Below are 13,285 nucleotides of genomic sequence, written 5' to 3' on the forward strand. Positions count from 1 at the left end.
GTATAACCTAGCATCTTAGAGAATAACTTAGATATTTATGCTTTATTTGGAAATAAGTATTTCTCCTCTGCCCTATTATGTATTAAGAGTACTCTTCTTGGACTTCAAGCATTATATACTGGCATACCTGCTTCAGTGAATCACAAGCATCACACTATTTTATTTTGACATGTTTCATATAGACTATTACACACATGGATATCTGATGTCAAAGTGCTTGTTCTGAGAACCCAACCTGAAGCACACCCTGTTTATCTACGGTAAATATTTGTTGAACTATTATTGTTAATGTTCTTACAGACTACCTTTTTGTCCTAATTATTGGTTTATTCATGCTACTGACTTTCAAAGTTGTTTTAATAACTTGCTCTCTCTGTATATAGTTTAACTATAGCTGTATATCTGTAAGTATCTCATTTCTTTGAGCATAGCCATAAGTTATAGATGATACATAAGCAGATAGGTAGATCAATTGATGGAAAGAGATAATAGATTGATAAATGGATGATACATAGATAGATATAGATGACAGAGAGTGATGATAGATAGATAGATAGATAGATAGATAGATAGATAGATAGATAGAGATTATAGATAGATATACATGATGGGTGGATAGATAGATGAGATAGGTAGAAGATAGATAGATAGATGATAGATAGATAGATGATAGATAGATGATAGAGAGAGAGAGAAAGAGAGAGAGAGATAGATAATAGATGTGTAAATTCTCTCAAGTGTTAGAAATATGACTTCTCACAGTTAGTCATATGTTGATTTTGCTTCATCAAAGGGACCCTATCTATATAAATAAAATTAGACTTGTCAGTCAAGGCATACTGAGTAGGCCTTAAGAAGCCATGATTCATACAATCACATTTCCATGGTGATTGCCTTAAATACCATATCTCCAGTCAGCACTTAGTCTCCCATGAAAATAAATTGAGTTTTGCATTCCCTTTGGGGTTTAAAAAGGCACTTCAGAAGTCTGTGCTAGGAAGTGCAAATGTGTTGCCTTCTTTTGGGTCTTTTGGCTTTTTCAAGGTGGGATTTAGATATGGCTCTATTTCTCCCCCCAAAATTGATTATAAATGCCAGACCTTCTGTCATCCAAATTTTAGCTAAAACAACAACAACAGTTTCAAGAAGGGGACAATAAGTGTTCTGACTTCCCTTGATTTGGATTAGGTTTTGCTCACATATGCAGACATGTAATAGAGAAGACAATTTGAGGAATTAAAGTCCTGGTTATCGCTACTCAGCCTGGTTTGTTCCATTTTGTTACATTGCTCATACTTTTTATTCTAAGCTGAAGAAATGAGTCCTATTGTGTTGCATGACTAACACATTCATAAAACTGATGTGAGAAGACTTTTAAGTTCACAAAATGAATGTTTGCCTATTTATTGCTTCCATTATTCTGGACATCAGCTATGTGTGAGCCACAAAAACAGGTATCATTTTTATTTGAAATCATTTTTCAGGGCTTAGGCAACTAAAGTTAAGAGGCATTATGTCACTGCTTATAAATTCTTTATCCATCACTAAAACCAAAGTACATATGGAATGAGAAGCTGATGCTCATTTTGTAGTACTACATGATGGTTTGAAAGTATGAGGCATTGTGGCTTACTTCTGTATTACACGGCAATTAAGTATAAGGCATTGTGGCTTACTTCTGTATTACACGGCAATTAAGTATAAGGCATTGTGGCTTACTTCTGTATTACACAGCAATTAAGTATGCGGCATTGTGGCTTACTTCTGTATTACACAGCAATTAAGTATGAGGAATTGTGGCTTACTTCTGTATTACACAGCAATTTTGAGGACCGTGGATTCTCTCATTATTTCCATCAAGGTTCACAGATGTGTAGGTCTGGGAATCATTCAAGATTTCTCTATCATCTCGACTCGCCTAGCCTCATTGATACCCTTTATGTTTGTAACTTTGAGATTTCCAGAGCTGTTCTGCACACACACATGCACATGCACATAGCATCTATGATTGATTCAGTCTCCATTATGAACACATCCTTATGATGGGGTTGGCCATGTTAGCACTCATGAATCTTACAACAAAACCATAATAAAAAAAATTGATACCTACTGTCCCCAATCCTTTTCCAGATATCTTTGTTTCCTTATTCCACCTACTTTATATATTCAGCTTGGTTACACATTAAGGAGCCAGTATACCTTGGGATAAAGTATTGAACAGCTGTGAACTTGACATGTCAGTTGGCTTCTTTGGACCTTAACTGATCATTGAGATCTGGAAACTGGAGGTTACCTAGTCATATAAACAATTCATGATAAAGTTAAAATTTTAGAGCTATATATTAAAAAGAGTTCCATCATCCTTCCATTCTTCCACAAGACCTAAACTGTACAGAGATGGCAGCTCACCATGGTGACTATCAAAATCCCCATATATTAAAAAGAGTTCCATCATCCTTCCATTCTTCCACAAGACCCAAACTGTACAGAGATGGCAGCTCACCATAGTGACTATCAAAATCCCCTCAGAAAATCAAGGTCAAATGCCTTTAAACCCATTGGAAGAAGGAATAACTTCTGGCCTTATGACCAGCATTGTTTTAAAAAGTTATAAGAATCATAAATGTGAGTCATGTGTGTATTTTTAAATGTTCTAACTGCCACTATAAATAAAGAGAAATTTAAAGTCCTATTTCATTTAACCTAATACATCTCAAATATGTCAGTTTAATATATAGTCAGGGTAAAATTTTCCACATTAATCTTAGAAATCTTGTATATATTTTATACTTACAATGCATCTCAATTTAGACCCGTGACATTTTGACCATTCAAAACTACTTTCTTCTTTACCCTGGGCTGTATTGAGAAACAAAAATCCAGGATATAACTTCAGAAAATTCTGAATATCTCTAAGGTCATGCACATTCCTCTTTCACCTGACAGTGCAGGATTGAAATTCACTGTTAGTACTGTATTGGTACAGATTGTTAAGGTTTTTATTGCTAAGGGGTTTCCACCCAGGCCTAGAACATTTCCCTTACTCAGATCCCAGCAGGAAAAAATAGTAGAGAGCTATGTTCATGTTATGTTGGTGACATGACTGGACAATGCTAAGAATGGAGTAACTATATCATTGATTCAGTCTCCATTATGAAGAATACATTCTTATGATGGGTTTGGCAATGTTAGCACTCATGGGCTTACAACAAAGCCCATCTATGGAGCAGACACTAATGTTTCACATCACAACTGATGAAACTAAATAACTTAGGCTCATGCGTACAATAGGAGGTAGAAAAGAAAGTCAAATTTAGGCTATCGAGACTTAAGTGGAGTGGTTGCTAGATATAACCCTGATTCATGAAACTTCAGAACAATAATCATTTAAACAGTCCACAAAACTAGTATCCTCTTCTGATCCTTGAGATGCTGCTACAAGGTATCACTTTCACAAGCTTGGGCTAACTCTTTCCCTAGAAGTATTTGAAGTTTCTTTCAATTTCTTCTCTACTACAAAACCATAGCATTTTTCTTCTAGCATCGCTGAATCAGACCTTGTGAGGGAATATTTTCACATATTTTTGTATTATCAATGTTTTTATATGATCTCTATTCAGAAGGAGAGTTGTAGACAGCAGTGTGTTGAGAACTGGAAAGTTTAGTACTGCCATCTTTTCTATGACTTTGGGAATATGGGTTTGCTCTTTCAAGATACAGTTTTATAGCATGTTAAATAAAAACAGTAATAGTTACATGCCAGGGTTGTTGTAAGAACTATGTATAACTTATTGCATGTGTAGTAATGACCAGTTTTCTTTTGTGTATATTCTGTTATCTATGGCTCCACAAAGTGTGACTACTCTCCTGACACACTACCAGGAATAGTAGATGTCTACTTCAATAGAACCCCTCTGATACTATATAGGAAAACAGACTCTGGAATTCGTTCCCCTCTGCCTACTCAATAGAACTGCAGTAAACAAGATAGATATTTTATATGTATGTTTTGTTTCCTTTTGGAGGAAATATTCTTAAGATTCTGCCAAAAATATTTTGCCCAAGATATTTCTAGGAGATTTTGTGTCACTGGTCAGTCACCCTTCCTACTCAAGCAAAGCCCTATAATCTGCCTCTGGTCATTTCTGTTTTGTAGTCAGTGCAAACTGTGGCACATCAGGAAACTTGGACTTGTTTAGCCCTGAAGGAGAGGATAATGAGGGAAGAGTGAGAATCACCTCACTCTGCAAAAATCGATGTTATTGATTGGTGGATTGAAGGTAACTGGAGGCAGCTTGAAAGGTGTAGTGGACAAGAATGAAGGGAAAGGGATGGACAGAGGATCTCCATAATGAAAATGAGCAAACTGTCCTGAGAACAATGCTCAGTAAGGATTAAGAATCCTGCATCATCAATGCCCACCCCTACCCAACATCCACTGTTCCACTGATTTTGTAAATCTTCAGACTTGTTTATCTGAATCACAACAGTGTTTCAGGCCCAAGAGAGGGAACAGGCTTTCTACTATACTCACAAACCCTCAGTTTTTCTTCAAAGTACTTTGGATTTTTCTTATGTATTTGCATGAGCTGTACTAGTCAATTACCTTTCAAATATACAGCATTTTCCTGAGACAAATAATGCTTAGATTTCAAATTTGAGTCAAATCAGGTAATTCATTGCTCATTATTTGAAGACACAGATGTAATTTATTATTAATGTTTGTCTCTGAGAAAGAAAACAGTGCTTACCCTGTATGAGATACTCACCCTTTACATCTTAAAAAAATCAACTGATGACAATATGGAATTCCCATGCTAACAAAGAAACAGCCGTGGATATCCCATAGTAGAGATTTATGATGTTGCATTAGAAACACAAACTGATAAAAAAGTAAAAGACAAACATGCTTCATTTAGTGAAGAAATTAACAAGTGTTTGTGGCCCTGAGTCATATGGGGGAAAGTAAAACTATTTTCTACATTGAAATATCTGATTTAACAATAACAATTAAAAGATAACATAACAGTACTTTAAAATGTTCTAGAATATACAAAGTAATGTCACACATATAATCTTGCATATACTTTTTACTGAAAATATATTTTTTCATACCATATATTCTGACTATGGTTTCCTTTTCCCTAATGCCTCTCCTCTTCAACACCCAACAAAATCCATGGAAGTGTTTTAATGTTATTTTGAGGCATCTTTCATGTATAAAAATGATAGCATGGGTATTTTCTAGGTTATAAAATTAATATTTAAAATTTAAAAATAAAATTAAAAGCCTAGACTTTATATTTTGTTTTCCTTCATAATCATATTATTCTACTTATAAATCTAGGAAGAATTTAAAGATATCATTAAAAATTTTATAACTTAATTAAACCCCTTTACATTTTAACATAATTATATATATATATATATATATACTTGTAAACTTTTCATGTTTAAATATTTTATCTGAGTAACAAACAAAACTTCCAAAATACTTAAATTATTTATATCTAATTATAAATCTTAAAATACATGTTTTAAGTTTTTCTATATATTACAATATAATTTGTAAGTGAATGTTGTTTAAATGTTTTAATATTATAAGTAAAAATCGATTTCACAAATAATGGATGTTTTAATTTAGAAATTTTTCATAAAATATGCATTATCAAATAATTAGCTAACACAAAATAGAAATAAAGGGGTTAGATATCTTTATTACTTTAGAATCAATTAAATCTTCTCATATTCCTGGACTTCTCCTTACAGCAGAAAACATATGGCAGATTTGTGATTGGAGTCTCAAGTACTCATTGGTACTTTCTTCTTACCAGCGTGAGGCTATTTATTGGTAGAGTATTTTGCCCGGAGATGTGCATCTCCTGATACCAAGGATCATCTCTCTAGTTTCCTTTAACTGTAAGACTAAACATCACATTATAGTTACCACCACAAATTATACAAAGGAGTTGTATCATAGCCAAACTTCTAGGGATTTCACGTGTGCTGTAAGGAAACTCTCAACTACACAACCAAGCTCACAGTACTTCAGTTGACAATTCATCACCTCTCTTGAAGTATGTTAGCATCCTCTAAGTGGCTGTTACATTTTCTGTGAGGCTTCACCTGCCAATAGCCTGGTTCCTGGTGTGAGATGAATGTTTGCTGTTATCTTCTCAACAACATCGTCTAGAACCTAAACAGCAGAAGCTGACTTATTATCTAAAGGATCACAGATGAGTCACTAAAGGGAAATATGTGTTTCTTACTTGGGTCTCCTACCCAGACTACCATTCTTCACTGCTCTAAGCAGAGTAGGACTTGGACAGATTCTAGCATGGACAGGGGCTTGCCAAGGTAGAATGATGGTTGATAAGAATGAAGAATTTTGTTGGTCTTAGTTATGGAACATCCACGAGCAAGGAAATGTATGACCAGTTCACATCTGGTTTTGAAAAGAACTAAGTTTGACGCCACTATGGGGAGGTTAAATTTGAAGAGCAAGTTGGGATGTTCCTGTGGCAGAAAAGAGAGAAAAAGAGCCTGTATGGATAAAAAGAGAAGTGGATAATGCAGAAAGAATCGTTTAGATTCAAGACAGAGATAGGCTGAACAGCATATATGGATTTACTAGATTCCACAGGGGCTGCAGAGTAAAAATGATTGCAGTGTTTCCACTCAAAATGCCCCGGAGAATACTAATAATAAGCAGGTTGTCTGGCTGGATTCTGTTAAAAGAACCTTTAAAACACCACTGTGAAACATATTATTTGGCTCTGGTGGGTGTAGCAACTGCATTAGAGACTAGCTAGTGACATACTTGCATTAAGCCTACAGTTTCTCCTTGTTTAAAGTACAATAGCACTGATCCTTTTGAAAGACAGATTCACCATATATATTTTTTTCCAAAGTGCATCTCATTTCAAAGCTATTCCAAGGTTACACTTGAAAGCCTTCTATCCTCTGTGAAAGTTAATGGTCTGAGAAAAACAATGCTTTCGGTCCCTGCCTACCTGGGTTTATTTACTTCTCAAAGGAAAAGAGGAAAAAACATGCCTATTATGCAACCTATTCAGACAATGCTTAAGCATAATTATTAGTGACACAAAAATGTTCTTGATATGTTATAACAAAAACAAAATCTACTGGTAGATTCATCCCAAGCACACGTATACATGTATACACTCACACACATCAAATGGTAATGAGAGGGGCTTTGCTCTGAATCACAAGGTTATAAGCAGAAGAATTTTTTTTCAGGGCATTTTCTATGCTTTATATAATGTCTCTAATGAGCAAATATTTTTTCACAGTCTAATAAAAGTTGAGAAATACCAAGTATACTGACCTATTTAAAATTTCTTCCTAACAGGGTGGTGGTGGTATACACCTTTAATCCCAGAGACAAGCAGATGGCTGAGGGTTCAATGCCAGGCTAGTGTACAGATCAAGTTCTCAGACAGCCAGCAGTGCACAGAGAAACCATGTCTTGGAATCCAAAAACAAACGAACAAACAAATAAATACATTTTCAAACATAAAAATAAAACTGATATCTCAGTTTAATTTTTAAATGAGTCTGAAGTTCTGTTTCTAAAAGATCCATCGACTAAACACTCAACACAAGTGCAGTGCATGAAGGTCTTTTTTAAGCTACTACAGATTCAGGAAGTGACAGAAGGCTGCCTTCCTCCCTTCCAAGTGTACCACATAGCCCATTGCCTCGGATATCTTTTTTCTTTCACTCTAGGTACATACACTCCTACACATATACCAAGTAACTTGTAAAAATAACTGTGTTTAAAATAGCAAAATATAGGTATATGTGTAATAATATATGCCTTGCTTCCATTCTAAAGAAAGCTGTTTCCTCTGTTTACTTTAAATTCTGCTCTTGTTTTAAATCATCAATGTCAAAAAAACAGGAAGCAAGATTTAACTCCAGGACATTTTTTTAGAACTAGATTCTCTCGAGCTCAAGTGTTTTTGTTCATGAACTGACCATCTTTCACTTTTCCATACTTAAGAGGCAGGTGTCCTCAACCTCAGTACAAGTTTTCTTACTTTGTTTATTATACTAATAATAAGTCTAGGCATTGACAAATAGACCTGTTCCAGGGTTTGTTTGTTTACACTTCAACTGATTATGAAGTCTTTTAAGTATAAGCACCCCTTTGTTCCTCTGGATTCAAGTGAGGGTGTAGGTTATCTGGCCTATGGGGATTTCCTCAGACATTGGCTAGTGGAAAAAAATGAAAAAAAAAATACAGAGGAAAAGGAACTCTGTATAGATAAAAGTACCACAATCCAGAGAAGGAACTAGTACTATCATAACTAAAAACTTAATATAGATCTCTCTGGAGAAAGGAGTCACAAGTCATAAGAGTGATCATTGGATCCATAGGTCAAAGAACTGGTCAGGATTGGGAAAGGAGACCTTTCAGGCACTTTCCTGCCCCATGGTTCCTGAGCAGAGGAGGAATTGTTTCAGTCACCAGTTTCTACCTGTGAGACCCAGGGCGTTGTAATCCTTGTATGATTGAGTCCCTCCAATGGTGAAAAAAAAACAAAACAAAATAAAAATAGAATAAAATAAAGGGCTTACTAACAAACTTTCCTTAAGATTCCTATGGCGATGAAATGACTGCTGTATACAATATCCTGCTGCATTGTGATCACTCACCAAATATTAGCTTGTCTTTTAAGTGTACTGAATACACAGATTGTTAAGTTAAACTTCAAAGCCTGAAATCTTGAAAGTTAGTACTGAACCACGAATTCTTAGATAAATAGAACAAATATGTCCATAAGAACATGGATAAGGACCAGGCTATCTGGTCAGCTATCCTGTGTTCACTCCACATTCATACATAACTTGCTTACAGTTGGCTGACTGGTGAAATTCACCATCTTTTCATTTTCATGCCCTTAACTGAGATTGTATGCTTCAGAAAACAAGGAATACATCTTTCAAATTGTGAGCTATGATCCATCCTGTTCATCTCAAACTCAGTAAGAAAGGTAGATAAAGGAATTTGTTTTAAAAGGGTCAGTGTGAATTGCATGTTGCAACTATATGTTTGATTATAATCTAGTTTATCTTGAACAATATTTTAATCAAATAAACGTTTAAAATTAAATATAAAACAGACAGCATCCATATGTATACTCTTTGGTAAAGGTAAATGCTGCTTTCTCAAACTTAGGTTAACTTCCAATCCTAAAGTGGCTATGGTAGCTCCTTCCTGTACTCTCAGGATCTGAGACACTGAGGCATAGAGACTGCCTTCAATTTAAGGACAGCCCAGGTCATATGGTGAATTCCATGCCAGCTTCTGCAAAAGTGTGAAAACTCATCTCACAAACAAGAATTATAATTTTAAATTTTTCATGCCATGTGTTACTGTGAAAATTTTGGGAAACTTATGCGTCTATGCATTTCTTAAGGAACTAGTCATTATTTTTTTTTTTCAAAACATGTGTTAACCTGTTCCTTTGATTCTGGATGCACAGGAAACATTTCCCAAGTATCTGTGTTGTTGTTTCTGTGATAAGACCTTGCTATGTAACTCAGATTGACACTCACAACCATCATGCCTTATACCTCATCCTATCTAGTTTGAGATTACAGACATTTGCCATCACACCCAATAGTAATCTTGTCCTAGATGTAACTTAGTGACACTTCTAAAGTTAAAATATATGTTCTTACAGATTCTATTGCTGAATGAATACTCTCATTACAGAAACATTGATTTTGTAGCAGACAAAAAACTCTTTGAGTAAAGACTCTGTTGTCCTTGTTATACACCTGTTCCATTTGATATCACACTAAAGAGGCATTCTACAAAATGGGTCCTGTGATGTGAATGGAGAGCATTCATTGGCCACTGCTTACACACTCATCACTCAGTCTAGTAAATACTCACTCATTAATTGTCAGACGAAGTCATACAGACATGAGGAGACATGGTTCTTGCTCTGAAGTAACTCACAGAAGATATACACAGGAGGTAGGAAGACATTCTCCTGTGTTTGAAAGGTGTGAACCTAAGTGTAAAACTAAGTCTTGACTATAGGGATAACCTGAGTATTAGCTAATCTAACTTACTAAAGGGTTAGAGTATTTAAAAGCATAGAAACCTCAAAGATTTGTTTCCTTGAACATAATTTTCTACAGACATAAGGAACATACCTCCAATCTCCTGAATACACACCTGTACCCTAGATAATCACTGGGACCTTTAAGTTGGCACTTTATTCTGAGAATTCTTGTGTGAAAGTATATTTTCCATACAGTAGCCTTGGTGACCAAGTTTAAACATTGTCAAGTGACTCAATTCTTTTTTTTATAGTTTATTTATTCTATTTTTTTATAATTTATTTTTTCTCAAATCATAATTCATTCACACAGGGGTTATAAACACAGAAAGGCAGGATATAGGGAAGGGAATGACACTGGAGTGTGGGTGTTCAGGGGGAATACAGATATCTTCAGAACCGGGTATCGGCCGGGTGAAGGTTCAGGGGACAAGTCACTATGACCCTGCCTATGACTCGCTTGTCCTTATCTAAGTTGGTATTGTCTGCCAAGGCTACCTATTTACAAGGTCTATGACTACTCAGGGTTGTAAATTTCCACAAAAGCTGCCTGTTGACATTAGCTTATAGCCATCTGTTTCAATGTTTTTCCACTGAGACCCAAGACTTGGTGTTAGTATACATGTATGACAGGCCTATTGCTGATTTTAGGCCTATGGTTGATTTTAGGCCTTCAGTGTGTAATCAGTGCTGCCCCTGACATCTCCTCCCTTTTCTAAGTACCCTATTTCCTCTCATCTTGGGACAATTATTTGGGTTCTTTTTGCTTTTTTCTGCTGGTCCCTGGCCCTCAAATAGGCTGACTAACTCTGTGATACAACAGATAAATAATTTGGTAGCAAAACCTACTCAGATACATTATCATAAGTTAGCTATGGAGGACCACGAGACTCAAGATGAGGTTGTTACTTTATACAGGGTGTTCCCAAAGCCCATCTCCAACTAACCTAAAAGGGGGGACTTCTGCCCCTAGACCAAGCAGAGAGGGGCCACCCAGAACCCCCTCTGACAGGCAATCTGAATTCTTGCTTAGGCTGCAAGGCTAAGCACTGCAAGGGAATATAAATAAAAGATAAAAATATCTCTCTGGGTTCCCTGAGGGACAAGCCTGACTGCATAAGGGTTGATGTCAAAAGTATCCCCTCTCCAGGAAAAAGACATCGGGGCGGGTATGGCCCTCATGCCTCACTGGACAACGACAGGGGGACTGAAGCCATTACAAGGTCCCCTTCAAATGACTCAATTCTTAAATCTTCCACTGAAAACTACTGGTTCCCATTTGACTGACAAAACTGATTTGTTCACTGGGCATACCCTTGACATTTTCCTTCCTGGCCACCATGGACACACACACACACACACACACACACACACACACATGAGCACACCCACATGTACACACACACTCACACGTGTGTGCACACCTTCCACAGTTACCTTTCTTAAGGCTGTCACCAGAAGCTACACTGAACATATGCCTCCATTTTCCTTCCCATTTTTCCCTTCTCAGTAGTTTTCATTATACTGTGTTGTTTTACTTAACAGTTTTATTTCCTACTTGCTGTACTGCCATGTAAATTCCAAGGGAAGGGATTATTGTCTGGTTCATTTTCTGCCCCTTATTTCTAACACCTATTTCAGTGCATGAACCATAACAGCTGTTTACTAAACAATGCTTGTTAAATAAAGGAATTGAGGCTGTAAAGCAATACCTGATGCTTGACCCTAGCTGTCCTTTATTAGAAAGAACCCTAAAGAAACAAAGGAATGAAAAAAATGCACCCATTTTCACTGCTTGTTTTGCTTTGCCAATATTTGAGGTGTCTGGGACACATTAATTTTTACTGTTTATGTATCCAGGCATTTTAACTCAGTATTATAAGGCTGCTATCAGAGTTGACAGTACAGTAAACTTGGATATAGCTAGCTTCATTGGCAATTAAAAGCTGTAATATTAGGCAAGTTATTTTGTTCCATGAATAAGAGGGGGGATGTGATAGGGGGTTTTTGGGTGGGGTGGAATGGGGAAAGGGGATAACATCTGAAATATAAATAAAATATCCAATAAAAAACACAGATAACTTTTTATCTATAGAATAAGGACATTAACATTATAGAGAACACTGTGCAGTTTGAGTACAGTCCATGTATCTGACAAATGGTAGCTACTTCTGTTATTCCTAATATCCCTTATTACTTATGCTATTTAAAATTTTTGAGTGACAGGACTTCATTAGAAGTTATAAAACAACACATCAATGTTCAGAAGGTTCACAATTAGACAACTGTAACATAAGAGTCTAGTGATGTTCTGGTGCATGTTGGCATCGTGAAGGCGACAATTATTCAGCTGGAATCCTGACAGGAACCACCTCTGATTTTGTCATGAGCCATAGTCTCACGACACCTATGAGCCGTAGGTGTTACACAAACTGTCCACGCACTCTGATTCATGATCCTACAAACCCTGACTACAAAAAATAATGTGCTTATTCAAAGCACCAATATGTGCAATGCATCAGAGGATATGGCAAAGAGTAGGTGTCAGCAACACAAAGACACAGTTTCTAAACCTTTTCCTTTTCAGCCACCCTTTATATTTGAATTCCTGAAGATAATTTTTAAAAAAAATGAAGACAATGAAATACAATTTTTGTCTTTAAATGCTTAAACTTTATTTAGTGGTTGGAAAAACTCTTAAACATTAGCAAACTGAACTAGATATATAAAATTATATTACAAATTACATGAAGCAATCTAAGACACGCTGTTGTGGAGGCTGGAGTAATGCCTCAGCAGTAAACAGTACCTTCTATTCTTGCAGAGGGCCAGAGTTTGATGCCCAGCCTACATATCAGGCAGTTCATAGAGGCCTGCAATTTTAGCTCCAGGAGATTTGAGGACTTTTTCTGGACTTGATGAACACCATTGCTGACATGTTCATACACACACACACACACACACACACACACGTACGCATGCACGCACACATATACACGCAACCGTATATGCATAATTAAAATGAAATAACCATTTAAAATGTATTGCCATATAAACAAAGGTTAAAAATGTATTTAGTATTCAAAGGAGAAATCAGGAGAACTGGTATGGATTAGATTCAACTTCTTAGAGTATAGATTCCCTTGACAACTTCTAAAAGGAAGAACAGAGTTTAGACAAGGATG

At 36.1% G+C, this 13,285-nt stretch overlaps 1 protein-coding gene across 1 annotated transcript in view; it reads right to left on the bottom strand.

Annotated features, from left to right (window-relative positions):
• Dlg2 (discs large MAGUK scaffold protein 2) overlaps positions 1-13,285 on the bottom strand; it is a 1,293,772-nt gene that overhangs the window by 1,275,311 nt on the left and 5,176 nt on the right. The gene's annotated exons all lie outside the window — the stretch shown is intronic.

Source organism: Grammomys surdaster, unplaced genomic scaffold, assembly GCF_004785775.1.
Source record: "Grammomys surdaster isolate TR1022 unplaced genomic scaffold, NIH_TR_1.0 203, whole genome shotgun sequence".
Lineage (NCBI taxonomy): Eukaryota > Metazoa > Chordata > Mammalia > Rodentia > Muridae > Grammomys > Grammomys surdaster.